Source organism: Arvicola amphibius, chromosome 12, assembly GCF_903992535.2.
Source record: "Arvicola amphibius chromosome 12, mArvAmp1.2, whole genome shotgun sequence".
In the NCBI taxonomy this organism is placed as follows: Eukaryota; Metazoa; Chordata; class Mammalia; order Rodentia; family Cricetidae; genus Arvicola; species Arvicola amphibius.
In genome coordinates this window covers 89,874,855-89,881,975 of record NC_052058.2, presented here as the reverse complement: position 1 = coordinate 89,881,975, position 7,121 = coordinate 89,874,855, and positions in this window count along the sequence as shown.

Genomic DNA, 7,121 nt, shown 5'->3' with positions numbered 1-7,121 from the left:
GCAGTGTTTTAAAAGAATACAGTTTCCGTGTAATTATTTTGGGTGTAAAGCTAGCCGGTTGCTGGGAACTGGGCGGCGGGAACGCAGCCCGCCGCTTCACACTACAATTATGAATGGAAATGAAGGTGCAGAATGATACGATCTCAAAAAATTTTTAAACATATGATAAGAATATAGACTCCAAAGAGCTAGCTAATGAGAAGCCATGGTTTTGGGAATCCTGCTATAAGATCTGTCAGTGACAGATCAAGAGAAGAACAGGGTCATAAGACAGCATAGAGTAAGTGGAGTAACATTTAGAGGAAAGTGCTCTAAAAGTAAATCATGTCAAAAACACAGTAAGAAAATGTTTCCAGAGATGTAGAGATGCTTAAACGTGATCGTGTGAGGCATGAAACCACCTTCCTACTCTCTTGTCTAAGACTCAGCAGAGACTTGATATGATTCTATGGACGAGTGGACTATGAACTGGAATTGTGCCAGGGTAAAGACAGATGGGGAAAGTTCAGATCCACGCTGGTGAAAATTTCCAAAGCCTTCTCCTAGAGAGTTACATTAGCACAGTACATCTCTCCCAGCAACAGAATATCTGAAGTATTTCCTGTATGTAAACCTTGTTATGAACTCAGTGTACAGTTTACAGGGGGGCTGCTCATGCAAGAACATAGTTCTTGGAGTGCACACAAATTCCCACAATTCCTAAAGAAAATATGGCGTCAGCACAAACCACACCATATGCATGGGGTAGGTTAAGAATTATTAGCCATTCTGCATTTATTTTTAACTACTTTTTTAGAAGCATATTTGAGACACAAAATCTGTACATATTGAATGTTCACAGCATGATATTTGTCTCATCCACAAACCTTCATGTTAAAGTAATAGATAAATAAATAAAGTGATAGATAAATCTATGCAATCATTTTCCTTTTATGTTTTTGTTGCTTGTTTCTATGATGACAACATTTAGCACAAGATCTACCTTCCTAACAAAGGTTTATGTGCAAGTTGCAGTGGAGCTATGATTTGTCCCATCAGGGTTCAAATAATTGGAACCCAGTATGGTGATGGCAAGAGATAGCCATGCCGTTAAAGAGGCAGTGTCTAGTGGGATGTCCTTACTGCCCCTTCCCTGAGTGCCTTGTCTTGCAATATGGACTCTGCCTCACACAGATGAGCTATCTCATGGTGGAGAATCCTTACCAGAGCTGGCACTATGCTGTTTGTATTTCCAGCCTTCAAACTTCTCCATAACTCCCTCCAGTTTCGGTAATACATATGCCAGATTCTTTCTAGATTTCTGTCTTCCCTTTTCCTACTTTCTTTATAAAGTAAACAGCCCTGGTACATTGTTTCAGCAACAGAAAACAGAACATTGCAGTACCCAACATGATACGGTTGCATTTGAGCTGAACCATCTTCACTACTGTGAAAGTGGGAACTGAACAACAGATCCTCAGCCCCTACCAGCCTATAGTAGCCACCATTTTATTCATTTTCTATTTCTCTGAGTTTTCATAAATATTATAGATAACTCATGTAAGAGGAATCATTCATGTCCACACCTGGCTTCTTTAACTTAGCATAATGTTCTCAGGTCTCGGGTTCCTTCATTGTATAATATGACAGAATGTCTTCTTCAGAGTAAATGACATGCCTTGCTTATGGACACCTATTTCATTTTGTCACCCTTTTGTTTTGTTTTGTTTTGTTCTGTTTTTTGTTGTTGTTCTTTGTTTGTTTTGTTGGAACAGGGTTTTTCTTTATAGTTTGGAGCCTTCCTAGAACTCACTTTGTAGGCCAGGCTATCCTCGAACTCACAGAGATCCTCCTGCCTCTGCCTCCCGAGTGCTGGGATTAAAGGCGTGCGCCTCCACCATCCAGCTACTTTGTCATCCTTTAATGGACACTGCCTTGATCGCCCTAAGTCGGCTATTTTGATTTGTGCTGTGGAAAACTAGTTGTGATGTCTTATTTCAGCGATCAGATCTGAGGATGGTGGGAATACAGCCCTGTTGTAGTCTCTTTTCTCAAGCTTCACTCAGTGTCACAGCCAGTTGACTTCCTGTTGCCTGCAGATGTAGCACTCTCAGCTCCAGCGCCACCTCTGCCTGCACACCGCCATGCTCTCCATGATGATGATAATGGATGGAATCTCAGAAACTATAAGCTAGACACCACCAATTAAATGTTTACTTTATAAGAGTTGCTGTGGTCATGGTGTCTCTTCACAGCAATAAAAACCTAACTAAGACAGAAGTTGGTACCAGGGACTGAAGTATTGTTGTGATAGGCCTGAGCATGCTTTTGTTTGGAAAAATATGAATTATTGTACTTTGACTTAGGAAAGCAGTAGAATGCTTTAAGCACTGCTTAATGGGGGCATACAAGTAGGAGCATGGAAGAAAATGGTGCTAATAAAGATAGAGATGGCTCAGAGGTTAAGAGCATTTTGTCTGCTCTTCCAAAGGTCCTGAGTTCAATTCCCAGCAACCACATGGTGGCTCACAGCCATCTGTGGTGGGGTCTGGTGCCCTCTTCTGCCTGCAGGCATACACACAGACAGAATATTGTATACGTAATAAATAAATAAATATTTTAAAAAAAGATTTGAAATGTCAGGAGCAGGCTCAAGAGGTTTCAGAGATTTTTAGTATATTGCCTAGATATCACACTTGTGATATTTTGGTGAAGTAAGTGGCTGCTGCTTCTTGACCATGTCTGAAGAATGTGCCTGAGGCTAAAGTGAAGTGTTTTGTATTAATTTTATTGGCAGAAGGAATCTCAAAACAGCCTAGTATAGCCTCTGTCATGTAGATATTAATGGTAACGCTAATGAAGATTTATAATAAAAAGTAGAAAACTAATCATGGTAAACTTTTAAAAAGTAGGTTTTGAGGAGAGAAAAAGCACCAGGAAGCAGAATGGAGCTAAATTCTATGTTCAAGGAGATAAACAGATCTAAAATTGGAATAAAAGAAGTGGTGAACTCAGGGCAAGAGCTCATCAAGATAAATTTCAAACTTGTAGAAAATAATTAAAGAAAGGAGCCGGTGTGATAGTGTATGCTTTAAATCCCAGCACTTGAAGGGAGAGCCTGGTGGATCTCTGAGTTTGAGACCAGCCTGGTCTAAAGATCAAGTTCAAGGATAGCCAAGGGAAACAGAAAGATGCTGATGATGTAAAAAACATGTTCCAGCCCCAGTGAGCAGCAGAACTTGGCAGCTTTGGCCATGTGATTATGGTTTTAGAGTTAAGGATAGAAGAAACAGATTACAGAAGCTGCCTCGGTGCCTATGGACAACTGCTGAGGCCAGGTATGTGTCAGGGAGTCCGGAGTGGAGGCCTAGTAAAGAGGCCATTGTGTGAAGCTGTAGACTTGAAGCCTGGGTTGCCTTGGAGACCCCAGGATGTTAGAGATGCCAGAGTGGTAGGATACCTCCTGAGGAGAGCTGCTAACAAGGAGTGGAACCAGCCCAGGAGAAAGAAGTGTGTTGCAGTCAACAAAGCTGAATAGAATTGGAGATGTGGAGAGTGTTTTGACAACAGACATAGAGATGCAGAGTTGGGAGTTTGCCCAGCTGGTTTTCAGTCTTGCTTTGGTCCAGCTTTTTCCTTACTAAGTTCCCTTCCCTGTGTTTTGGAATGGTAATGTATATCCTGTGCCATTACAAGTAGGAAGTATGGGATCTGCTTTATGATTTTGATTTCTTTTTTTTTTTTTTTGAATAACAGCAGGATTTATTCTTTGCATAACATGAAGCTCTGGAATTGAACTGACGGATGTTGCCACGATGGCTTATTGTTGGTCCTACAAGAGAAGATACAGCTGCTAGTTTATTCTATCTTTTCTTTTTTTGAGGCCACTTGACATAAGCTTGCACATTCACCACGTCTACTGAGTTACAGTATTGTCTACTACAGTCACCACCCTTGTATAAGAGCAGGTGCTAATGGTAACTAATAACATATACACTGTTTCACAGTTCTCTTGTTTTAGCCTTGTTGCATACCAGCTCCCCAAATACATTTTTGTTTTGTTTTGTTTTTTATCCTCAAAGGAAAAAAAATGTTTTGAAATAAAAACTTGTTTTTTTAAATGATTTTGATTTCTTATAGAGGATTACAGTTAAGAGATGCCCATGATTCAAGGAAGATACTTTGGACGTTGGACTTTTACACATTGTTGAGACTGTGACAGACTATGGGGACTATTGAAGCTGGACTGAATGCATTTTTTTTGCATTATGACACAACTCTAAGTATTTGGGTGTCAGGGAGTAGAATGTGGTGATTTGAAAGAAAATGGTCCCCAAAGAGAGTGGCACTGTTAGCAGGTGTGGCCTTGTTGGAGGAAGTGTGTCACTGTGGGGGCGGGCTTTGAGTTCTCTGTTCTCAGGCTTCACTCAGTGTCACAGTCAGTTGACTTCCTGTTGCCTGCAGATGCAACACTCTCAGCTCCAGAGCCACCTCTGCCTGCACATGGACATGCTCCCTGTCACCATGGTAACGACTAACCTCTGAAACTGTAAGCCAGCCACCCCAATGAAATGTTTACGTTTATAAGAGTTGGTCTGGTCATGCTCTCTCTTCATAGTAATAAAAATATAGTTAAGACAGACCTACACCTAAGTTTGCAGCCATAGGCTAAACTCACAAACAGGCCTTCCTAAGGACTAGAGTCTAGTCTACTTGGGTAAGTCCTTTCTGAAAAAAAAAAGTCCCAGTATTAATGTTCTTTATAATGGGTAAAATCTATTGAGGATCAATGACTATCCCTGAATTTTCTGACAGGGAAGTTTCGGGATCAGAGGAAACTGGGCTGCCATGGAACAAGAGCTTAAAAACTAAAGAGACTAAGGAGTTCTTTGACTCATTTCAGCAAGAACATTTTCAAGAAAACTTGATCAAAAAGAAAATCGGTATTAGAAATAGAATCACCGTTGTAATTATCCTGCTCACATAGCACTTAAGATTTTTGGAAAAGGTTCGTAAGAGGAATGTGTAAGAGATTAGAGGTTAAGGCTAGAGAAACTTAAGGATACTCTAAGCAGAGCCTCATGGAGAATTCTGCTAAGGGTTTGGAAGGCCAGAACACAGAGAGAAAGGCAGTCAGTGGAAGTAATATTCATGATATTTCAAAGTCAGGGAAGGACTGAATCTACCAGAAACTGAGATAAAATCCATCCATGCTACATTGTGGCAAACACTTTGGCTTCATTCAGCCTGTGTTCTGAGAATTTAAGCAAATCTGACTTTAAATGTAATGGACTAATTTATCCAGAATAGCAACTTCTACTGCAGGCTACCATTTAGGCTGAAGCACAGTTACTGCTCTTATCCAGATCTACAGTGAGACAGCACATTGAACGATTTAAGGTCCAGCCTTAAAAGTCTTCACTCGGGGTCTAAAATCGGCGCTACAACAAGCAGAAGAACTGAGTCTGAGGGATACAGAAAGATAATCTTCTCCAGCATGTTCTTCCTCCTCACGTGTGCTTTATCTTCCTTCTGTCCTAATTGTCTACAATTTCTTAGCTTTAATCCTCAGTCTCAACTCAGGCTAATTCCAATTCTGTTTCATTCTTTTTCTTCTTTATTTTTCCTACATTTTTATTCTTTTACATTTCTGACAGCTTCTCCCTTCAGCTACTACTTCTTTTTTCTAGCCTCTCAAAATATAAACCAGCAATTAGAGCACAGAAATATGAAAAATATGCAGTTTAGAAAAGGGAAAAAGTCTCCACCTTGCACACAAGGAAAAATAGCTGTGATTGTTAGGTCAGCACCATTAAGAAGAAACCTCATGTTCCAAACTGGGAGAATAGGTGGCATGAAAGCAAGCCCCTTGTTCAAGTCTCCAGATTATAAAGCAAATGCATTTGAAAGGAGAGAACGTGGGATAGGAAGGCTGCTGAAGTAGTTCTCTGCTCCAAAAAGGCCACTTGAGAAAAGTTGTTGGCCTCGAAGACCCACGCAGCCAACATAGTTGTGGTCCAAGGACACCAGACTGTATCTCTAGCTAACAGAACCTTTGAGCATCATCTCTGTGGTTCTGATTTTACAGGCATGAAAGATGAAAGAGTGAGGTGATCATGGAGGTTGGGCCCTAGCATCCAGGAATTTTCTATGGCCAGGCTGCTGTGTGTTGTTTTTGCTCTTTCAGCTTTTGTGGGGGTCGGGGGGTGACAGCACCCGGATCTCAAATACATCACACATGGAGGCTTATTCTTAGCTAGGAATGCCCAGCCTTAGCTTGACTTGCTTTTGGGCAGCTTTTCATGACTTAAATTATCCCAACTATCTTTTGCCTCTGGGCTTTTATCTTTTTTTATTTCTATATACCTTACTTTCCTTCTTACTCAATAGCTGGCTGGCCTCAGTGTCCTCTCCTGTTCTCATGTTGTTCATCATTCCCCTCATTCTCTGTTCTCTTTCTACTTATTCTTTCTTCCTGCTAGCTCCACCTTTCCTTGCTCCTGCCTTGCTATTGACTGTTTATCTCTTTATTAGACCATCAGCACAGTAACATAGCTTCACAGAGTTAAACAAATACAGCATAAATAAAAGTTACACACCGGAAAATAATATTCCCCAACATTTTCCTTTTTTTTTCTTTCTAAATAAAAATGAATAACTTTAACACAGTAAAACTATATATATATACAGTAAAAAAAACAATCAACAAGTAAAGATTGCATTCATAATTTATTTAATTCCAGTTCATTTCTGTCTGGTAAACTTAAAGAAAATACTCCATAATCTATCCTATTGTAGTAAATCCAATTTCTTTCACAGTGAGGTTGGATATTTATTTAGGGGGTTATGGAGTGAGGAGGGAGGAGGAGAGAAGAGCAAAGAGACAGAGAAGAGAGAAAGGAGAGGGGGAGAGCCAGAAAGGGGAAGGGGAGAAGTGGAGAGAGGCAGAGAGAGAAAGAGAGCAGAGAGAAAGAGAGGGAGAGAGAGAGAGAGAGGGGAGAGAGAGAGAGAAAGAGGGAGGAGAGACAGAAGCTGTCTCTTCGAGAGAGAGATAGAAAAGTGTAAATCCAAAATTTTATACCTAACTTATTTTCTATCATATCTAAGAAAAACTGCAGCTTTAACTATCTAGTCTTCAACAC